Below are 23,739 nucleotides of genomic sequence, written 5' to 3' on the forward strand. Positions count from 1 at the left end.
CATGTATGCACTTCAGGGACAAAGGGTCATATACTGTATGAAACTCTGTGTCTTTCTGAGACCGGTATTTCTGAAGAAAAAATAGGCTAAAGTTTCTCAGAAATTTGCACCATATTCTAAAGAACCACACCAACGCGTAATGATTTGACAATTTGCTCTGTCTCCTTTCGAAATCTGTCTCTTGTTTTATATACTTGGGTAACAGCTCTGGGTCTCTCTGACCTGTTCTCTTGGCATTATAAAGAACATTAACTGAACAAAAATTTACATTATGAAATGATAAGAGATATATGAGTATAGGCATGTATTATAAATATATTATTAAATTATTTTTACCTTAATAAAATTAATCTATCCATATATGTATTTTCTGAAGAAATTTAGTTTGGCTCTGTGAGAAGTTAGTATCAGTATTAGTTAGCTGTACAAGGTGCAAAGCCAAACTTGGACAGTGGAAAGAACAATACGTTAAGATTTTTTTTTTCGAATATGATATTGACCAAGCACTTTTTTCTCTGGGCATATAACATATATTTTAATGGTGCATTGAAGAACCCAGTCTGGACAAGTACTGCGTGTGAATGGAATAGCTGTACCCTGTTTATGAGGCAAGCTGACCAACTAAATATGTGTATAGCATACTTATTAGTTATTAATTAAGCTCAAGACACATCATAGGATATTTTTTACTTTAAAATGTACTGCTGCGATCATATGAAATCTACTTTGATCTCGTTTATTGAAATGCAGATAGTATATTATATTATATTATATTATATTATATTATATTATATTATATTATATTATATCGTTAATACCAGCAATACTGCTACTACTAACAATGATAAAAAATACGTTTGTTTACGCCATTGGAGCACAGCACGTATGTATGAATGTATATGGAACCCTTCTTTGGTACTCATACTCACATTATATACATTGTCGTCGTGTGCTCCGTACCCATCTGTCATTTCCAGACGCATCTGAGTTAAGAGCTCCTCATTGTGTGTGAATGTACTGAACTTGGAGCGGGGAGGTCTCAGCAGACGTCATCCCATGAAAGATTTCTGCTGCAATGGTAAAGATTGAATCTCTCTCGTTCTCTCTCTCTCCGTCTCGCTCGCTCTCTCATCTCCGCTCTGCCTCTAATCGTTCTAGTCTTAAAAATAATGCGATTGTTTTTTTCTATTCAGTTTTCCGGAATTTTCCGAAAGAAACTCTTAGGAAGCATTTAAGCCGGACTTTTTATCTTCAATGTGTCAGTGTTTTTTTTTTTACCCCCCTTCAGAAAGCACGTACGAGCTGAGACTTTTTCAAGCAGCACCGCTGCACACAGAGCTGCAGTGTGTTGAATATCGCACACACTAAACATCTTCTAGGACGGGGAACTGTTTAAATGTGAGTATGTATCTATTGCTACAAAGTATGTATAGTGCGACACGCCGTGTACTTCTACGCGTGTAATAGCGAATTACAAATAGCGACTGATCATTTAAAATGAATGGTTTTAGTGGCACGCTATCACGAATACAACACCGATTCTACTTTTCCTAAATAAATACATGTATAATACAGGATGATGACTGACATGCCTGCTGATTTCTGCATATTATGTGGCCCTTTTGTTTGCAAGTTGACATAAAACTAGAGGACTCAGTGTGAGGGGTGAACGGCATCGTTCTGGGAAATCTGAGGAAAACGCGGCGCGTTTAAATACCATTGTGTGCCACTGTATATAAAGCGTTACCGAAGATGTGTGTGTCTATGTGTGTGTCGAGATGTGTTCCTGTGTCCGGTACCTTTTATATCAACATGTTATATTAAAATATATTTTTGTATGAAAGTTAAGGTGACCTGTCGTGAAGCATCCTCATATGGGATGTGTCTGTTCAGCAAATCTATTTGGAAGCGTCTGATTCCTACTATTAACAGAGAGCTTACACGATGTCTGTGTTTTACTTTAAAGGTATTCACCGTTCTTTGCAACATGGCAGCGTTTTAGGTGTGGCAGCTTCGTTATTTGCCCCAAACTGACCCATGGATGACCAAATGTCCGCTTTTTGTACATCATTTCAAATTTGTGCACATCACACTTTGCGTTGCGTTGTGGTATTTTCCAATACAGTGGCTTTGACAATTTCAGACTGAATCGTACGGCTGTTGCATAACAGGAGTCTTAAAAGTAACACGGCTCTCACACATCAAAAGTGCCAGCAACACATACTAACGCTTAATGGGGGTTGTGTGCATTTTACGCCCCTCATGTACCTGCTAAGGTCAGATACACAGATGCCACCACTCCTCTGCACAAGTGGTCCCAGTTCCACCCGACTGCAATCGGATGCTGCTGTGTATTTTACAACTGTATTAGATATGCATTTCAAAGATCTGTAAATTTGTTGTGTTATATCACATCTCATCCTATTGTTATGCATACATAGCAAAAGATTTAGAGTCTTTTTCATATATTGGCTCAGTAACTTATGTTGAATAATAATAGCACAAATAATAATTATACACCAGGTCCATTCATTGGTCAATTTTCTGAACACGCGTACCACAAAACACGGTTAATGTTATCAAATTCAGCGATTACACACAAGCAACGTCGCAAGGAGAGCAGCGCAACATTCTGTCCACAGCACAGAGCTGCAGTATTGACTCCTTCTAAGAGGCTTGACAGCTGTAATAAGAATCAATGGCGCAAGCCTTAATGCACGAGACTGCGAAAACCTCGGGCTTACTCCTTGCATTAATTACGGCACTACTGCATTCGTATTATCCAGACAACGAATTCCCTTGTTAGTCTTTTAAAGGAAATAACATTAAACTCAGTCGGAGGTTGGATTTTGTAGTGTATAAGGTGAGAGAGAAGAACACATCAGTGGCTAGAAGAGTGTATTTATAAGGGATATTACTTAAAAACTACAATTTCTGCAATGTGCGTGTGTGTGTGGCGAATAAATAGGAGCCTAAGTGCTAAAACAATATTATATTGGTGGCATGTGTATATGCAAGTAAAACTATCACAGCCATTAAAAGAAAAGAGAAAATGTAAATTAGCATATGTGGTATACCCGTCAACAGTGACACCTTAGCATCTATGATGCATTTTTATACCTTCAATAAATTTCTTACCAACACCTAAAAACCTACGTTATATCACTACTCTTCTTTTTAACATAATATTTTTTAGCTAACTTTAATCTTTTCAGTGGTGCCATACAATTAAATTGCAATTTATATTGTTTTTGTTCTTGAGAAATATGCAGCAAATAATGATCCTTGTGGTCTTTAGTATTGTATTAGGCAAGTGCATAAACAGTTAAAACCATTTATCATGAATAATATAGATACAGTATGCATACACTATTTTATTTGTAAAATTGAATCACCAGTTTTTATTTCTTCATGAAAAATGTACCATATGTAAACTCGTGTAGGTGAAGATGTTGTTATATATTCCATATCTGGTTTTATTTTAGAATGCTCAGTAAGCTGACTCCGAATATTGTAATATTATTGTTAAAAGTGATAAGCAAATATAGAAACTGTTTGTGTGTATGGTTATTACTGTGTAATTTATATGGCATGTATAGTAGTCATAAATGCATTTTTACAGCTAAATGAAATTTATCAGTTGGTTACACAAATTAAAAGTAATTATACATACATGTATAAGTAGAGAAGCACACCAGTGTCTGGAACAGTGTATTCATATGTCCTATAATGCACACACACACCTATATATAAATAAATAGATAGACATATAATAGGTAATATTCATGTAAAATATAATATGACTTACACCTCTGAGAGCGAATCAATGTGTTTAATATGAAAAATGAAAACAGCTCTCAGTTCTGATTTGAATGTAAGGGGTTTGAGAGTGTTATTCTTTTTAAGGTTTCACGTGCATGTATGTGTGTATGTGTGTGATTTATCAAATTACTACCAAGGAGGAAGAGCCACATACTTCAATTTCATTATTTAAGCTACCAAAAATGTTATTCATGACCTTGAGGATATTCTCTGCATGGGCTTGAGATTTCTTACTAATTCAGTTAAATCTCACTTTCACATGCTTATTAAATCAAGTGCTCCTCCATGCAAAAGCTTGCCAATTACTGTGTAATGCAAATGTTGTATGTTTGTGCCTTAACATGTACTTCGGTGTCTATGCTGAAGCAGGATGCAGCTTTACTAATCTCTCCAGTTTTGCTAACTAAACTTAAAAGTAGTTTTTACAAGCACACACACTTGCAAAGTGTTTATATTTGAATAATCATGGATAGATGGATATATTTAGATGTATTATGTGAAGGTGAATTTTAAATAATTAACCAAAACTTTCTAGTTGCAGTTACAGCTATACTGTACAGCATGGTTAGTGAATTTTAAAGACATTAAACAAATCTATTATTTGTTGCCATTGCTAACATGATGCCAAAACCTCCTTTGACAGTGCTATTTGCAAATAAAATGTAAATGAACAATTCACCTTATAGTAAACTTCACTTCTTTTCCTATTTCTCACCCAATATGCGATCCTCGTGGCTTCAACTGCCTGTTAAGATTTATTTTGAGCAGAAAATAAAGAGTGTGTGTTTATTTTTTTTTGTTGCCACTATTTGCATTAGATTAATTTAAAGTACCTTTATGGTACTTACTGATTTGAGTGTTGCTGTTTTTGCTTCATTTTGTTACATTAAAGCAGTTACTTAATTTCTGTGCCTATTTAATAAGCTGAAATTGATTGTAAATGCAGTATGACCCAACCAATATATAAAACTAGATTCTTAACAAGATTACTTTTCTTTTTTATGTACAATGAATTGCTTCCCCACAAAAAGCATTTTCCTTTCAGGCTAATAACATATAATGTTACACAACAAGGTGAGCCCTGAACTCATAAATGTCTTCCAGAAAAAATAAATATAAACACTTGCATCTGTAATGTGATGTCCCTAATCGTGACAATCACATGTCATTAACCTGCAAAGAGCTACTCAGATTGCAATTATTGATTTGGTTATGTCAGCCAAGGAGTCAATGTTTATAACAACTACAGGCTACAAGCAATAGACTTTAATGACATACACGGAAGTTTGAGGACAAGGGAACTGCATATTGAGTTAAGCAAAATGATTATGCACTGTTTTTATTTTATTAATTAAATAAAAGAAAGATCTTATAACATTATCATTGTAATAGTCAAGATGTTAAAAGTTTACATTGACTCAGCACAAAATGGGAAAATAATGCAATTATAAAAACAGAAACATTTCACATAGAGAGTTCAATAGGTGACACATTTAAAAAGTGTCTTTCTGTATTTTATCATTAATAAGTGTGTAAGCAGTGTTATGCTTTTTCAGTGTATGTGTTTATTTATCATAAATTCAATAATCTTAATTGGACTTTTCAATTGCCTCTGTGGTGGCACAGTAGTTTGTTCTGGAGCTCCATGGATCCACCATTCTGCGTTGGACTACCACACCTGTGTGCTTTCTGGATGGACTCTGGACATTCTTTCTGTTTATGCGGGTACTAAGGTTTTCCTTCCATAGCCCTTAAAGACTTGCATGCTGGCATAACTGCCAATTCCAAATAGGCCCTGTGTCTGTGTAGTTCTTGGTGCCCCCTCCTTGTGAAGTTCCTGCCTTGTGCCCAATGCTGTGGGAATTTGATGCCGTAACCCTGCTTTGGATTAAGTGATACTGAAAAAGTTATATTGCAGTCTGATTTTTAATAGCATATTTTTACATTACAGAATTTCAAGATTATTTCAGTTCTTAATGTTTTATCTCATGTGTTATTTGCTGTCCTTTGTGACATGTTCATGCGAACAATGCAGAATTAATTGAGACATATTTTTAATAAATTTAACAATAGTACATTGCCAACAGCAGTAATTAGCTAATCTTGAAATACTATATTATCTCTATGTCTTTTTAAAAGATTTCCATTGTGCTGTACCTGCACCCTCATTTTCTTGCATTGGCTTTCTATTCTCTTCAATACATGTCCAGTTCAATAGAATATAAACAGTTAGCTGACATGTTGCTCATAAACTCTGATTTTGTTATATCTCTCTATTATAAAAAAAAATCTTGTAAGGAGACGATATGTGATTTTCTCGAAGACACTTTAACGTCCCACGAGACAAGGCAGGGCGAGCGAAGCGAGCAGGGGACAAAGCTCCCTAGTAGTGTAAAAATGAAATATACCAACTTTCCAGGTATTGTGAGATAAGTGAAATAATTAATTGTAACAATAGACACATACAGAATCAATTCTTAATATTTCAGGCTAAAAGTGTTTTTGTTATTTCTGTGGATTACAGTGGATCATATCTATTCTCACAATGAGGTCTTATGTTCACAGCTAAGCAGTGAGTCAATGGTGAAACCTCATACTGCATCCACAAGATAATTAGTTAATCTTGGCAGCATGTGTAACTTTAAAATTTTAATTTAATATATTAAATATTGAAATGTTATAATTTATGGAGTAGTACAATGTTATCAGAATAATATCTGCAAATTTTCAGTAGTACTGTATTTTTTTATAAATTGACTGCAATATGAAGATCAAATGATGAAAGAATTGCACTGATTCATGAATTATATATTTACTATATGTACACAGACAGACGATCCTGAACAGCATAATCACAAGTAATAGATTGTTAGTGTTTGGCATAGTATTATTCAGTTTTGCCTATAGAGTATTTTGTTGCTGCTGGAAACAGTGGCATTACGTGTAAAGACAAATATAGATATGTAGTTGGTAAACAGGTGATAACTAGTGATGATTGGCAAAATTTGCAAAAACATTTTTGCAACAGATTTGCTGAGTTTGCCGATGACCTTTTTTGCTGAATTTTTCCGAGAACATTTACCACAATGCTACCTTCTGTTGCATTCCATTTAAAGTGGGAAGTCAGAATTTCTGAGTTCCATGTAGGAAGTTTGAATGGTAACACCCCCACAAGTTGATTTTCCTACTCGGAAAGTCAGAATGAGCCTCACTAACTCCAAACTCAAAATCCAAGATGGCTGCCCTGCGAGTCAACAGAAGTCAAAGCTGACATATTATACTGTTTATTTGTATTTCTGTCTATTTATGTCTCATTAAATCAGTTGTAGACACAGTATGGTCTGACGTCTATCTGTGGACATATTACTACAGTGGTTGGATTTGGTGGACACGTTGCTACAGTGTTTGGATGCACAAAATGTGGCATAATTCATTTTTATTAACTTGTTCTTTCTCTTTTAACATACAGACAAGTACTAAACAACAGGTTTTCCTGGTGACATCTGTATTTGTTTAGCAACATTAGTCAGACTTTTTTTTCCCAGTGCCCTGTGAAGCTTTGCAAGACCAGCATGGTGTTACAAAGCTGTAGTAGCCATGTTGGATGTAGAAGATCTGGACTACCTGCTTGAGCTGTATTACACATACACATAACTGTCACCCATGCCTACTGAAAGTGCTGTCCACCTCACACTTTATGGTACTGCCCGAAGTGCTTTGTGAACGTGTGAATACTTTATGGTGTAGACACACATGCATGATGTTTTTACCCGATATGCATTAAAATAAAAAAATAAAAAAACTTAATAGTACTTTTCTTTTGAGGGTTACATTAGCTGATCAAAACAAGAATATTATAAAAATATTCATTGTTCTTCATAGATTCGTTAGATTGTATCTTTTCTGGTTGATTAAGCATGTTATGCTACTCATTATGTAGCACAGATTGGGTAGCAACAATGACAGTTCCCTGGGCGTATGACTCTGATCCCCTGTATCACAGGCTTTTAGTGTGTTAGTTAGTTTTAGTGATAGGAGCTCAGGAGACGCAGAGAGAAATAAAGGGCTCAGAGTATAGTATTTCAGGGGGGGCACAGTGGAGCAGTGGTTAGCACTGCTGTCTCATAGCCCAAGTCACATATCAGACCACAATCATTAGTCCAGCATAGTTGGATGATGCTTTTCTAGCCCGCTGGAACACTTAAAGGACCATTGCACCATTATGGTCCACTTAAAGCTAGGTTTCTCCTCTGTTGACTTCAGTGCATTTTGATAACCTTGCCTGAACATTTTTGGGGTTTTGCCAAACTCAAGGTGATGTGAATGTAGTAGGGTTTGCTCATGTTAATGATAATGCTAATGAGTATAATGGAAACCTATTGCCTTTAAGCCAATGGAGTTTGAAAGAAATGTTAAATATACACGTTGTGCTATATTCTTTAAAAACCATTCATCCATCTGTCCTTCCTCCCACTTAATCCAGTTTAAGGTTGCTAAGGTTGGAGAGCAACTTGGTTCAAGACAGCAACCTAATCCTGTAAGCTGGTGCCAGTTACAGTTAGGAAAAAAAAATTAAGTTATTTCAACTTCAGTGTGCAAATTAATATATTATAAGCAGTAAAATGTGGTTTATAGGGACTAGTTTGTTGCAGCAATGCACAGTAGTTAATTGCTGTATTTAAGTGTTTGTTATCAATGTAAAAATCCATTAAGAAAATAGCTTTTTAAAGTCAAGGCCAATGAAGATTGTACAGTAAATGGGTGAATATGTTATCAGAAACATTTAGTGTTACTCCCTTCCTGCCTCAGAGCAAGTAGATGCTAACACACATGAGTCTCTAGTATCAGAATTTCATATTTTTTGAGCTTTCATGTAAAGCCTCATGCTGACCGTCCAGGAGGATATCTGACTGTAGCAACTGGGATCCCCAAAAATAGAAAGACTACCATTCTGTAGTCCATACAGTTTACAGTCAATAGTTGTAGTCATGATGTATGTATCAACACATTATGCCTGCAGTGGAGATATTAGTCACAAAATTACCTTGGTGGAGTTGCCAAGAGCCTTTCATAGTGTGAGGATCAGACAAGCATCCATTTTTGATAAATGGCAGCACATACATTGCATTGTTGTCTAAAATCCTGAGATCTGAGATAAAAACAAACAGCAGTGCAGGCTTCATATATATTAATGCAGTAGAATAAAGCTGTATCCCATCTGAAATAATTATTTATTTAGTTAATTTCATTTGTGTAGCACATTTCTAACCTACTCAGTGTGCTTTATATAGGCAGTGGGAAACAATTTTAGCCACCACCAATGTGTAGCATTCATCTGGATGATGCAACGGCACCCATTGTTGGAAGCCAGTACGCTCACCACACATTAACTATTAGAAGATGAGGGGGGTGAGAGGGAAAGTTAGCCAATTAGAGGCAAGGGATGATTATGGTTCAGAATGACCAGGCCATCGCGAGCAATTTAGGTAGGACAATGGGGTGTGTCCTATTCTTTTTGAATGATGCCCAGGGGTCTTTTATGACCACAGAAGAGAGTCAGAACATCAGTTTTACCTCTCATTTGAAGGACTGCGTCCACATTACTGCATTGGGGCATTGCGATCCACACACAGACACTAGGGTAAGTGCCCCTAATGGATTCACCAACACCTTTTTGAAACAGCAACCCAAGCTTTTCCAAGATGGTCTCCCATCCAAGTACTGGCAAGGCCCCAACATGCTTAGCTTCAGGTGGATTACCTTTATAGCTATAAAGTTACATTCATTCTCTATGCAATATCTTTGACATCACAGTTCAACCCTACATCCCCAATTGCTACCCATTACCAGATGAAAATAAAAAAATGTTTAGCCATTTTAGCAATCTCATTTTTAAATGAGTCCACCACAAAAATATTTAGGACCCCGACATTTAAATAACAAGTAAGTAATATCAGCACCCAGATACTGTTAACTTAAGTTGATCCTCATGACAGAATGTGGAAATTCCATTAACCCTGACCCTGTCATAGTAGATGTGCGGAGAAGACATAATGTAAGGATTTGAAATGTAGCAATTAATTGATCATGAGTTGACTTTGCTATTAGCAGCATCCATATAAGTCTTGATCTTTGGGTAATTATGCATCTTCTCCCATTTTCTTAGAATAGCAGCATGGAGATTTATTATTACCATGTGCTTTATAAAAACATGCTCTTGGCATAACTATTTCAATGTTTCACTCTGCGTCACACAATAGTCAAAAGTTATTGGCCGGCTACTACAAAGGCACTGAGGATAACACTTAATGTTAATTTTTATTGGAAATAGCAGCTGGCATGCTTAGCATATCCCAAATTGCAAGTGATGTTGTATATCCATTTTGTTGAGTTGCCATGATGGAGTGGCACTTCTGTTTAGTATACTGTAGCGGTTGTCATTACAGAATCTTTACTTACAGTATTTCATTGGTCTTCTACAGAAACACCCTATCAGACTGTCAATTGTTTTTCCCAATTAATTTATTAAGATGATGATCTGATATTCTTTTCAAAATACTTAGCTTTTAAGCAGCCATTTGATTATAAACAACAGCATTTAGCTATATAGCACATTTTCATACAAATGATGTAGCCCAAAGTGCTTTACAGGATTAAGAAAGAGAAAAATGACAAAATATATAAGAAAATAAAATTAGGCAATACTAATTAACATAGAATAAAAGTAAGGTCCGATGGCCAGGGAGGACAGAAAAAACACAATATTGCATTAAAAAAAACCCTGAAATAGCCACTCTGATATTATGAGTATGTAACTTAATTTTCACTGTTACCTGCTCTCTGTGATCTGTCATCTCTCTCTGTATATATAAAATCCAACTTCTATCAGTCTATCTGTCTGTATGTCTGTCTGCTTTTCATGAGAGAATGGATTTAGATCGTTTTTTTTTCTACAATTTGTTTGAACATTCTGGGTGTCATTGCTCTATGTATCATAGTTCTGTTGTGGTACAGATTTATTTGTGTGTATCCGAGAAACACACTGTGGTCCCCTGCCGGGACGCCCAGGAGGACGAGAGGAGGGCTTGTGCCTCCTCCAGACCGCGAGGGGGCGTCCGTCCTGGTTATGTTGGGGGCCTCGGGTAGAGGGCTTGGAAGCCCAGCCCTGTAGGGACCCGTGGCCACCGCCAGGCGGCGCCCGATGCCGGTTTATCCCGTGTGGTCCTCGGCCGGGGCGGGAGCCCGGCCGGGACGCCTTGGAGAACCAGAGGAGGGCGTGTGCCTCCTCCAGACCGAGAGGGGGCGTCCGTCATGGTTATGCAGGAGGCCTCGGGTAGGGGGCATGGAAGCCCAGCCCTGTAGGGACCTGTGGCCACCGCCAGGCGGCGCCCCAGTGCCTTATCATCCCGGAAGCCCGGCACTTCCGCCACACCAGGAAGTGCTGGGGGGAAGACAACAGGGGACACCCGGACGGCTTCCGGGTGCGCAGCCGGCACTTCTGCTGCACAGGGGTGTGGCCAAGACTAATTGCCAGGAAGCAGCTGGAGCCCATCCGGGTTCCTTTAAGAGGGGCCGCCTCCCTCCAGTCATTGGTGGATGTCGGGAGGTAGTTGGCAGAGCTGGAGAGAGGACAGGAGGCGGCCAGAGGAAAGGCACAAGGACTGTGAGCCCTGGACTTTGGGGGAATCGGTGCAAGAGGCACTGGGGGTGCACGTGAGCACAAAACATTGTAAATAGTGTAAATAAACAGTGTGTGGGTGAACAATATGTTGTCCGTCTGTGTGTGTCCGGGCCAGCTTTCACAACACAATGGGTCGAGGGAAGAGGGGCGGGGCTTAATTCGCTTGATCATTCCAGTTGATTTTGCAACATCTCTCATCGTGCTAAGAATCACAGTTCGCTTGCAGGACTGATATATTCGTGCTAATCAGAGACCGAGGCTGTGGGCCGAGAGGAGGTGGAAGCGTGACGTCAGGAGTGGGGAGCCGGGTAGGGCCCTCCTTACTGTCCTGTTTCACTACTACACGGGCAGAGCCGCGGGGGATGGCTAGTTTTAAAATAAAGTTAAGAGGAGCAGTCATTGTCCTCTGAAAAGGATACAGGTGTAAAAAATACCTAACAACCACAAACACCGTGTACCGAAATGTAAGCAGAAATCAGGTGTGGCTGGGTACAGGAATGACAGGTCTCCAGGCAGCTGCAGAAATTTTGAGGCACCAACCAGGGTGCACATTTTATTGTATGTGCATGAATGAAATAAACAAAAAGAAAATAACATTCTTTGGCATAAGTCTCAAGTGTGGGAATTCAATAAAGATAGAGTTGCGGGACTGCAATCACTGCTAGTGGAACCCCATCCAGCAGGTTTGCTTAAGTCCGTAATGACACATCCTTTGGCAGTGCCCTGGGTTTTATGGCAGTTGTTGAATGCCTTCATCGGGCGACTTCTTGGCACTGTGGGGGAAAAAAGGAGATGAGGTTAGTGGTCCCCTCTTGTCTCATTGGGTTACTACATACCTCGAATAAGCCTGTGAGGAGGTCCTTTATTGCACTTGCGTGACACATGGTAGTTTACTAATGCCATTTGCATTGTAATTCACTGCACCTTCATCATCAGTGTGGCCCTATTTTTATCCAATAGTGTAAAAACAATATTGTACATTTTTTTCTTCTTGGCACTGTTACTGCACCTCTTCTGTCATGTCTGAAGGTCAGAAAACAAAATGGAGAAGGCAGTAGATGAAGAAAATGTTCATCATTTACTCCCAAAAATCAGTCACCTTTCAAGGTCAAGACACTTATTTCTTTTAAAGTTTGAGACATTCTCGTAATTCAGCAGACAAAGTGAGGGACTTACCCACAAACAAACTAAATCTAAGATATGTAGATACTTGGCAAATATATACTAGGGCCTGTATTTATCGAGCGTCTCAGAATTACTTCAAGATATTGCACTAAAACTGAAACTAAGTTAAGAATTTATCCAACATGAGAAATTTTTACGATGTATCTTACACTACACTTACTTCCAGCCAGGAGTGAGAGTTCACGTTTCAAAATGAATGGAGTCACGCCTTGATGATACTTTGAGCCAAAAATTGGAAATCATATTATAATTTCGTACATTTCTGATATTAATGATAAGGCTGCACCACAAAGAATATAATTATAATATTAACAATAATAATAACAGAAAAAGATGAAAGAAAAGAGTACATAATAAGGATATTGCGCTTAGCTGCACATAACTGTTGCCACTTTGCAACCAAATAAATAATGTTATAGACAATAATCAAGACACACATACCAGATGAGAGTAAAGCCCAATAATGGGCATTTTTATTTAACAATGAATGCTCCTGGAATTGTGCCCATCTTGCTCTCTATGTGTGCTGGGATAGGTTCCAGCTTACTCTCGACCCTGAACAGGCTATAGCAGGTCAGAAAATGAATGGACATTTGGATGAATGGATGATTTTTTTTACCAGTTTCTGCATTTTTTTTTTATCTAAAGACATTGGTTTTAGTGGAAGGATCCGATGGAGACCCTATTATCACCTTGGGCCTTTTCTATGTAAACCTGAGTTTCTCAAAGCCTTTGACTCTTGTTGTGTTATATCACACATACAATGTGCAGCTCCACTTGTGGTCTCTGTCAGGATGAACAAGTTTGGGTCCATGGTTAAACAATTCTACCTCCTCTAATCTCTAGAGCAGGGGTCTCCAACACGTCACTCGCGAGCTACCGGTAGATCGCAACCCCTTTCCAAGTAGCTTGCCAAAGGGTTAATGATTCCTACATAAATTTGAAAACTTGATTTGTCAAATTAGGGATGGGCGATCTTTCCAAAAAATCATATCATGATCCTTTTAACACAAAATCACGATCCACAATCTGAATTGCAATCTGTCTTTTCAATGTGGCATACACTTAAAAGAATATCCAAACTCAAACTCATCAAGACCTAAGTAACACTTTATTTTAAATATCAAACAAAGTTGAATTCAATTGTTCTCTCATTCACTAGCTAAGCGGAATCAAGGAACACACCCCGAAGCTGGCGAGTGAATGAGGAGGGCCCCCCACCTCCCTTCTGCCCACTGCATCTCACTCAGATTCGCGCAAATAAATCGGTACTGCAAGTGAACTATGATACACAGCGAAATGAGAGAAGTCGCAAATTTAACCAAAATGTTCAAGCAAATTCTAACAACAACAACATTTATTTATATAGCACATTTTCATACAAAAAGTAGCTCAAAGTGCTTTACATAATGAAGAATAGAAAAATAAAAGACAAGATAAGAAATTAAAATACGTCAACATTAATTATCATAGAATAAGAGTGAAATAATAGTGAATAATAGAAAAAAACCTGATCTAAATCTGTTAAGTAGTTCTCTCATGAAAAGCATACAGGCATACAGACATTGGATTTTATATATTATATATTAGTAAACCTTCAAAATACTGTGCAGTTAAAGTCTCAAAAGCATTCTCAGCATTTCTGGAGCTTAGTAGAGCCAGATAACTATAAGAATTTTCACCAAACAACTCTGAAAATGTCTGCTTTGTTTGGGTCCAAAAGCCGCTGTGAGTCTGCCTTTTCTGACATGAATGTCATGAAATCAAAGTTCAGAACAAGACTGACAGATGAACATTTAAATGACTCCATAAGAGTGAACCTAAGTGGCTCCACTTCACCATACACCTGCCTCTCTTGTTGACTCCATGCAGTGCCAGTCATCTGACTAACTAAAAAACACATCACGCATGCAACTGGACATGTGAATAAAGTGAAACAGTGACATGGAGCAAAATGACAAATGAATAAGTCATATCTGTGTATTTGGAATTGCATTGTTTGGTTTTGACAGCATTCATGTTTTAATTCAATAGTGTGAGGTACACTAGAAAATGCATACAGACATGCAAAATACACTTGCAGGTGAACTGAATATTTTTTGTGATGTTTTAAAGCAAAATGTGAGTTGTGGACACCAACTTTTTGTAAATGTTCAGGCAAAACAAGCTAATTCAGTTTGTTTGGAGTTAAATAAGCTATGAGAATAAACGTTAGAAAACATGAGTGGCTCTCGGTCATTTTCATTTTGTAAAAGTAGTTCTCAGGGGAAAAAGGTTGGAGACCCCTGTACTAGACCCAGGTGGTTTAATTAGAAAGAGTTCAAGGCAAGAGAAGAAGTGGGTTCAATCACATATTCACTCAATATAGAACACCATTTTCTAAAATAAGACTGGTATTATGCCTAAAGCAGAAGCAAAGCTTAATGCATGTGGCAACTCATAACAGTAGAACTTAGATGGACAGCAGCACTTTTTGCTAAAAGTGTAGACCTCCACTACGCCTAGTATTGTGTTGCAGTTCTAAGCTATTTATCTGATGTGATCTCTGGATGGAATTAATGTAAGGAGAAACAGTTGCTGGTAATCGCTATATTTATTCCAATTTTATTCTTCCTTACTGCAAACCCTTGAGGCATTGCAGTTTATGTGCCGGCTCTCTTCTCAAGTGCATGTCTTGTGCCCTTGAACCAATCCTGGGTAAGCACAAGCTATGTTTTTAAACCTTGTACCAATCAGACATCTACTCATGGCCATGGGCTAGGGTAAAATGTGTCTTTTGTCTTTGTAGACTTCAACCTGTTTTCAGTGTTTCTGTTTACTGACCCCAAATTAATCTTTTAATTGTCTCTGACCTGTTATGTGGTAAGTAAGTCATATTCTTACAGATTAACTAAAAAGTTACAGTAAAATGTTTACTTTCTAAACCTTAAAGTTTTTCCTAATACATGCTTTATCACTGCAAGAATACCAGTAGCCTATTACATAATGAAAACTGATACACCAAACAATTGTTCCAAGATCAAAAATCCATCCTAATTACAGAAGTGTTAAGTTCATTGGCGATGCCAGACTGACCCCGTATGAATAAATGTGTGCTTGAATAGCACCTGCCAAGGGTTATTTCCTGCCTTGCACCCAATTCTGCCAAGAGAGGCTTTACTCCTCTGCAATCTTGAATTGAACTAAATAGATTTCAGTGTGTTCTCTTACATCAAAGTACAGGGTAGTTGTGACCCTCTAATTGACATTGCTGTTTGTTTCAGATATAAAATTTTAAAGTCACTGTCAATTTATTTATAGAGTACATTTACGCCAACATCGTTAATGCTGTAGCCAGAGCGCTTTACATTAAAGCATACAATAAACATGAAATAAATAGAATAAAATACAATAAAACATAATACAACCAGCAGTAAATTGAAACAAACAAATGACTAAGAGGAAGGAACCATTTGTATCACTGAAGGTCATGGAAAGCTAGAGAATAGAAATGTGACTTCAATCTAGTTTTAAACTGTTCAATTGAAGGTGACTCCTTCATGTAAAATGTCAAAGAATTCCACAGACAAGGGACAGCAGCTGCCAAAGCCTTGTCTCCCTTAGTTTTGCACTTAGTACGAAGGATCATAAGAGACAACTGACTGGCAGATCTAAGCTCTGTGGATGGATGGCATATAATTTATGATTCATATAAATAGGTGGCTCCTCCTTGAAGCGTCACCTTATCGTGGTGGAGGGGTTTGCGTGTCCCAGTGATCCTAGGAGCTATGTTGTCCGGGGCTTTATGCCCTGGTAGGGCCACCAAGGCAAACTGGTCCTAGGTGAGGGATGAGACAAAGAGCGGTTCAATAAACCTCCAATGAAAAATAAAAACTGTGGACGACGTTTTCCCTTGCCGGGACGCGGGTCACCGGGCCCCCCCTTTGTAGCCAGGCCTGGAGGTGGGGCTCGATGGCGAGCGCCTGGTGGCCGGGCCTGCACCCATGGGGCTCGGCCGGGCACAGCCCGAAGAGGTAATGTGGGTCCTCCTCCCCATGGGCTCACCACCTATGGGAGGGGTCAAGGAGGTTGGGTGCAGTGTGAGTTGGGTGGTGGCCGAAGGCGGGGACCTTGGCGGTCTGATCCTCGGCTACAGAAACTGGCTCTTGGGACGTGGAATGTCACCTCTCTGAAGGGGAAGGAGCCTGAGCTAGTGCGAGAGGTCGAGAGGTTCCGGCTAGATATTGTTGCCCCAACCAAACAACGAGCAGCACGATTCTGAAACAGCTGCAACCTGCGTATCAGGGATTTAGTGATCCCAGAATAGAAAGAGTTACAGTAATCAAGCAGAAAAAACATTAAAGAATGAGTAACTTTATTATTTGTGGTTAGTGGATTTTGCTCTGTGAGGTGGTGTGCTTCTTTCTTGTGTCATTGACATGCACTGTGTGACCTTTTGTCTATGTTAAATATATATAATAACCTATGTTATGTAAGTGGCTGTGTAGAGCTCCCTTTTAGTTCTGCTGAGTTGTTGTAATGTTCGTATGAGTAGTGTTAATGTGGAAGAAAGATATGAATTTGAGTTCTAATGCTGGCATTTTAACAGAATTGACAATACCGTAAAATGGAACTATGAATTGAAACTAACCAAGCACCACTTCAAACTTTTCAAATGAGCGACAAACCCTCATTCTTTATTGGCTCAGGAAAGTCTGATGATTGTATACAGAACGTATTGAAAATAATTTTTTTTGGATTGTTATCGTCCAATGAAAAATTCTTGGTTAATATTTTCATTATGACCTAGCTACTGTATGCTGCTTATATACCATAAAAAGGGTTTAATGTTAGTTCCAAGCCAGTCTATTTTAAAATGGGATCACATGGGGTTAGAATCTATTTTGCAATACAAGTCAAGACATCATCAATGGAAGGTGACAGGTCAATCACAGGCTACATTATGACTTTTCCTATGACTGTCAGCTGTATTCTCAAACTGAAGTATGTGCAAATAACTGTAGCAGGGTTTTTTTTAATTTAGTTTTCATTCAGTTGTAGGATGATAGATAGAATTACTAATTAAAAGACACAGCATTCATGTTGACAGCAATGCTAAAGATCAGACCGAGCAGGTACTGTCTTTGTGCCCTAAGTTTAAGAAAATAATAATGTTCAGATTGACATTTGGCATCACCAATGTGACTGTACCATAGGTGGTTGAAAAACTATTATGCAGCACTATGGGTGATTATGGATAGATGCTGACAACAATATTTGAGTGCTACAGTACAATAATGAATGATTCTGTTTATGTTCACATTCAGCAGGTGTATAAAAAGCCAGCAGTCTAATGAAAGTTATTCCTGTTTCTGGAAAACACCTGCTGGAAATAATACACAGAATTAAAGACAGTAGCCCCACCAGGCAAGAACAAAACAATTAATATGGCTGTTTAAAACAATTCCAAGAGACACATGCATCAAAATCATAAAACACATTTATTCTCCTCATGCCTTTTAAAGTAATCTTTCTAGGTTCACATTTGGGTCCTGATTTTACTTCAGAAGATGTGTGCTAGTTTAATTGCAGGTTCTAAATTGGTAAGGTGTGAATGAGTACAGTTGAAGAAATGAATGGATTCAGAGATGAGATGGTGGTCCATTTATGGATGGTTCCTCCATTATTCCTCGAGTTACGAAATTATTCTAAGGGTTCCTCATAACTGTAAAAATTAGATAAAGCAATGTTTAAATGCAAAGTGTGTTTTGAGGACTTAGTAAATAGTAAAAGAAGGCTATGATTATGTACTGTACTGTAACTATGCTTAATTTTACCTTAAGATAAATACTGTTTTATATTTGAAGTATCTATTAAAGTTAATGTACTTAGAATATTTTAATACTACAACATCAAAAAAGAGGGAAATGGCTCAATGATTAGCAAGTGTGCCTCACAATTCTAGAGTCATAAGTTTGTAGTAGTATGGTGTTGTACCATGTTAGCCTTTATGGATATAATGAGCAGTCAAGCAAAATGACACCATTTATTGGCTAACTAAGAAGATTACAATATGCAAGCTTTTGAGCCAACTCTGGCCCCTTTTTCAGGCAAGATGTAATCATAGTCATAAGTCATAGTCATAAGTTTAAATAACAGCATCTGACGTGTTTGAATATTCTCATCGAGCTTATGTGTGGTTTTTAGAATGCCTATCTGGCTTCCTCCCACAACCCTAGGATGTGTAGATTACATTGCTAGGCACGTCTAAATTGGCCCAGTTGAATGAGTGTGAATAAGTTTGCCCATTGATTGACAAGCTACCATCCATAATTTGTTCTTGTCTTCAGTGATGATACCAATAGCATCCATCCACCATAAAACTGTTCTGAAATACTTTAGTTTAGAAAATGAACGATTGAATGAACAAAGCAAAACAGAATAGATGAAAAAGAAGTTAAAAAAATCTCTAGATAATACTGTAATTCAAAACACATGGATTCATGAATGTCATGTGATGAATTACTATTCCATTCACAGTTGATTCCTACCATCTACCATGGTTACCAGGATGAGTGTTGGTTTTCCACGATGTTGTATTATTTAACAAAGATTATGAAAATTTTTGGATTATTAGATATTAGATCAATCGACCTGCCTAAAATTAATAAAATGTGACACCAGTGTATAGTGATTCATCCATATTTTCCTATTTCTTCCATAATTATTCTACAGGCATGGAATGGCTCAAACATACAGAATGTCTTCAAGTTTATTACTTTTCTATCCATGAAATATCATATTGCTTATACTCTTGTCATAAAAATACAAATATTTTTAACTGCCTTGTGAAGTATGACCTTGCAGGTCTTACCATGGAAGGTTCTAAAATGTTAAACTTCTTAATGAATGACAAATCATACTAATAACTAAACATCCATCCAACTCTCCATTAACAAACTGCTTAATCCTATTTGGGATCCTGGTCATCAGGACCATTACTTGAAGCACTGGGTTGAAGGCATAAAAAACATATTAGAATTACTGATTAATATTTAAATATAAAACACAAGCTGCAAAATATAAATAATTAGAGGGGTATAGTAGGTTCAGAACTATAACAAAGAAAAGTTGAGTCCTGAAAGATGAACAGACAATTCTGCCTTATTTGATGCTTATTTAGTTTATCTGAAATACTGTAGACTTTATATTGCTAGCACAGGGTGACAGCAGTTTTCAGACAGAGCATAAAATCAGCAGACAGCACAGACAGATTAGACTTAAGGCAGGAGTCATAATTGGAAAGACTAATCTATACTAATAAAAGGCAAAGCCCTCACTGACTGACTGACTGACTGACTGACTGACTGACTGACTAACTGACTCATCACTAATTCTCCAACTTCCCGTGTAGGTAGAAGGCTGAAATCTGGCAGACTTATTCCTTACAGCTTACTTACAAAAGTTAAGTAGGTTTCATTTCGAAATTCTACACGTAACGGTTAAAACGATTGATAACGGTCGACAACGTCTGCCATGTTGAACTTTCTTATTTATGGCCCCATCTTCATGAAATTTGGTAGGTGGCTTCCCTACGCTAACCGAAACTGATGTACGTACTTATTTCAATGGTATGACGCTACTGTCGGCTGCCATATTGAACTTTCCAATTTCACTAATTCTCCAACTTCCTGTGTAGGTAGAAGGTTGACCTCATCTTCACGAAATTTGGTAGGCAGCTTCCCTGCGCTAACCAAAACCGATGTACGTACTTATTTTGGTGGTATGACGCCACTGTCGGCCGCCATATTGAACATTCCAGTGTCACTAATTCTTTAACTTCCCGTGTAGGTAGAAGGTTGAAATTTGTTAGGCTCATTCCTTACAGCTTACTTACAAAAGTTAAGCAGGTTTCATTTCGAAATTCTACGTGTAACGGTCATAACGGTCGACAACGTCTGCCATGTTGAACTTTCTTATTTATGGCCCCATCTTCACGAAATTTGGTAGGCGGCTTCCCTGCGCTAACCGAAACCAATGTACATTCGGTGGTATGATGCCACTGTCGGCCGCCATATTGAACTTTTCAACGGCCTTTATTATTTATGGACCCATCTTCAAGAAATTTGGTACGAGGGTTCCCAACGCTAACTGAATCCTACTTACAGTACGTACACATATATACGTCCATAGCCTGCAGCTCGGTCACCAAGTGAGGCGTTGGGTCCCCCATCCCAACGCCTCCCATGTTGTTGGCTGCCTGCCTATATAAGGCCGTCTGTCGCTCCGGTCTCTACATTTCTTTCCTTGCTTCGCCACGGAATTCACGTCTCCCTGCTGATAACTACAGCCTTTTTATTTAATCCACGGCTTCTCTGCTGTTTTATTATTTGTTTATTATGATTATAGTTATTGTGTAGGTATTTTAGACTTACTTTACATTGTTCAGGTACCCATTTCCTTTATCATTCCAACCGTACCCCCATTAACGTGTCTATCGAGGTAATCACTGTCACTTACCGAGTGGTTTCCATGCCCGGAGATGGTACCTACCTTTTCCATTTTCTTTGTTACATATTGCACGGTCATATCAGGCTCACTCTTGATATCCGGAGGAACTTTGTGTCTTATGTATTGAATGACTGGGACAGGTTCAAGGTGTGGGCTGATGACGGTACAAGAGATAATTATACTACACAGGAGCACTATAAAAGTGAAATGCTTAAGCCCTTCACCTATGGTTCTGCATGTGAGTTGATGGCTGCTGCTGAATTGTTCGGTTGTCGCTTTCAAGTGTACCGAAATGGCCAAATATTCCGCACCTTTCGACATCCGCCAATGCCTCTTAAACATCTTAGATTCACAGGTGACGATTTCAGTAGTGGACACTTTGATGTTTATGAATGTTTAAACTCTCAAAAGCTGGATGTGAAGTTATCGATGAAACCGGTTGTATGCTTACAGTGCTTGACAGATGCCGAATGTCACTTCAACACAAGTCCTGCAAATTCTGTCGTAATTGAAGCAAACCATGAAACTCAAACCGATTATGACAGCAGCAATCCAAGCTGTGAGATTTGAAACAAGATTACTGTTCACATGGCCAACTGTACGTTGCTTGCTCAAGAGTAAGCTCAGCGCACTGCTTGGTCATATTACAACTGGAGGGCCGAACTCACAATGTGGTATACAAAGAGATCCTTAACAAATAATTATTGGTATATTTTCCCTCAGTTTAAAAAGGTTTAATTTTCTTCTTAATAAAAATTTTAAGGCAGTACTTCGCCGCTGCGAAGCGCGGGTATTTTGCTAGTTTTAAATAAACAAAGATGAGGGCTTGTTGCACAGATTGTGCTCAAAGAATAAAGTGGTAAGTCATTTGCTAAAAACAGACACATTATCAGAGGCAAAAAAATGTGAGACCTAATTTGTAGTCGGGGGGAGGAATCCTAACCAGCAACTTGGAAACTTAACAATAAGAAAAACACTAAAGGTTATTCATTCGAGATTTCCAATCTTGGATGATAAGAAAGTGTTAGATGATAACCTTTGAGCTATTATGGTAATGACATCATGCTTTGGATAATCTTGGCTGTCAAGCTTATTAAGCAGCTTAGTAACTGTCAAAAACATTAACCCAGAATGCCGGTGCCCATAGGAAAAACAGTATAGTGCCTTGGGAGAATGTATATCATATTTAATCCTGGTGAAAGCACATAGAAGCAAAAAAATGAATATTACCAATAGATTTCTTGACCCACAAACCCCCAGAAACTATACATAAGTAATTTTTAAAGATGAAGAAACGGTTCAGATAAAAGTAAAATAAAAATCATTAGCCTGGTAATGGTCGACTTGTTTTACAGTATATAGTATACTAATTATTTATTTTGTATACTTTACCCTGAATAGATGTATTAGTTTCACTTAAATTCAGTCCTGAAAGAAAAAAACTTGCCAAATGGATTGTTACATCTGGGAGCAATGGTGATAGAAACTTCAGTTCACAAAAGTAGAAAACATTTAATTGAAATTCAAAAATTTGGAACAAATGTGCAGAAAAATATTCAGATTCCCTGAAATGCAAAAAGATGAGCAATGGATTGTATGGTATAATTAATCACAGAAATTTAACGTTTTAGAGGTTAAGAAAATTGATAATTCTGTAATAACCTGTTGCAAACATATCTGAAAATATATTCCATACATCCATCATCAGTATCCAGTTAATCCCAACTAGGGTGACAAGGAAACAGTCAGAAATGGAAACTGTTGCGTAATAACAAAATAAATTGTCTTTATTGTATATTATGTAAGACTCCTAAAAGCAACTCACTGCTTGAAGTTCAATCATTTAACAATGTCCTGATTTGTCTGTATTTCACATTTATTTTCTCAAATGTATTTACTTCCCAGTGCTTTTGCCCTCAATGTAATCTTTGTTTGTTATGTGCAGAGATATGCCATATATTTGTAATCATTTTTACGTTTACTTCTCACCAAATACAGGATGACTTTATTCATCTTAGATTGCTCAAAAATGTCTGTATGCCCTCCAGTTGCACACCACCTAACCTGGGTTACACATATAAAAATAGTCACTAGCTCCTCTCATCTTCACAGCTGGGTAAAAGTCCTCTACATTCATTTAATCTCACAGGTTAAACCAAATGGACAAAAGTAGAAATCTAATCTACCATTTGTAAATGATTTTGTTAGTAGAATTACAGAGGGCACTTGCAGGATGCAAACCTCTCATTAGCACCAAAAGTAGAAATACCAGATTTGAAGTTGTTACAAATTACAGAGATGAGTCAGTTCTGGAAGAAACTGTTAAGAACAAATGAGTCAACAATAACCTTTACCAAAATAATGGCAAGGTGATGCAAGGTAGCTTACAGCACAATGACCACCCCCAGAAATGACTGACAAATCTTTCAAGATTGTAGAAACAGAATGTCTTCAGAAGTATACAGAAACGGATTGTTTACCTGCTGTATGCATAAGAGGAGGCCTTCAGACTTAATGACTGATGCTTCTTTTGAAGCATGAAAACAGCCCAAAAGACACAA

General features: G+C 37.8%; 1 protein-coding gene across 3 annotated transcripts in view; it reads left to right on the top strand.

The window, feature by feature from the left end:
* Positions 1-1,318: 1,318 nt before the first annotated feature.
* Positions 1,319-23,739, top strand: part of LOC120529671 (pituitary adenylate cyclase-activating polypeptide type I receptor-like) — a 262,708-nt gene continuing 240,287 nt past the window's right edge. For all 3 annotated transcript variants that reach the window (XM_039753681.1, XM_039753679.1, XM_039753680.1), the window contains exon 1: positions 1,319-1,398. The gene's annotated coding sequence lies outside the window, so the exon portion shown is untranslated. The remainder of the gene's footprint in view (positions 1,399-23,739) is intronic.

Source organism: Polypterus senegalus, chromosome 5 (genome assembly GCF_016835505.1).
Source record: "Polypterus senegalus isolate Bchr_013 chromosome 5, ASM1683550v1, whole genome shotgun sequence".
Lineage (NCBI taxonomy): Eukaryota > Metazoa > Chordata > Cladistia > Polypteriformes > Polypteridae > Polypterus > Polypterus senegalus.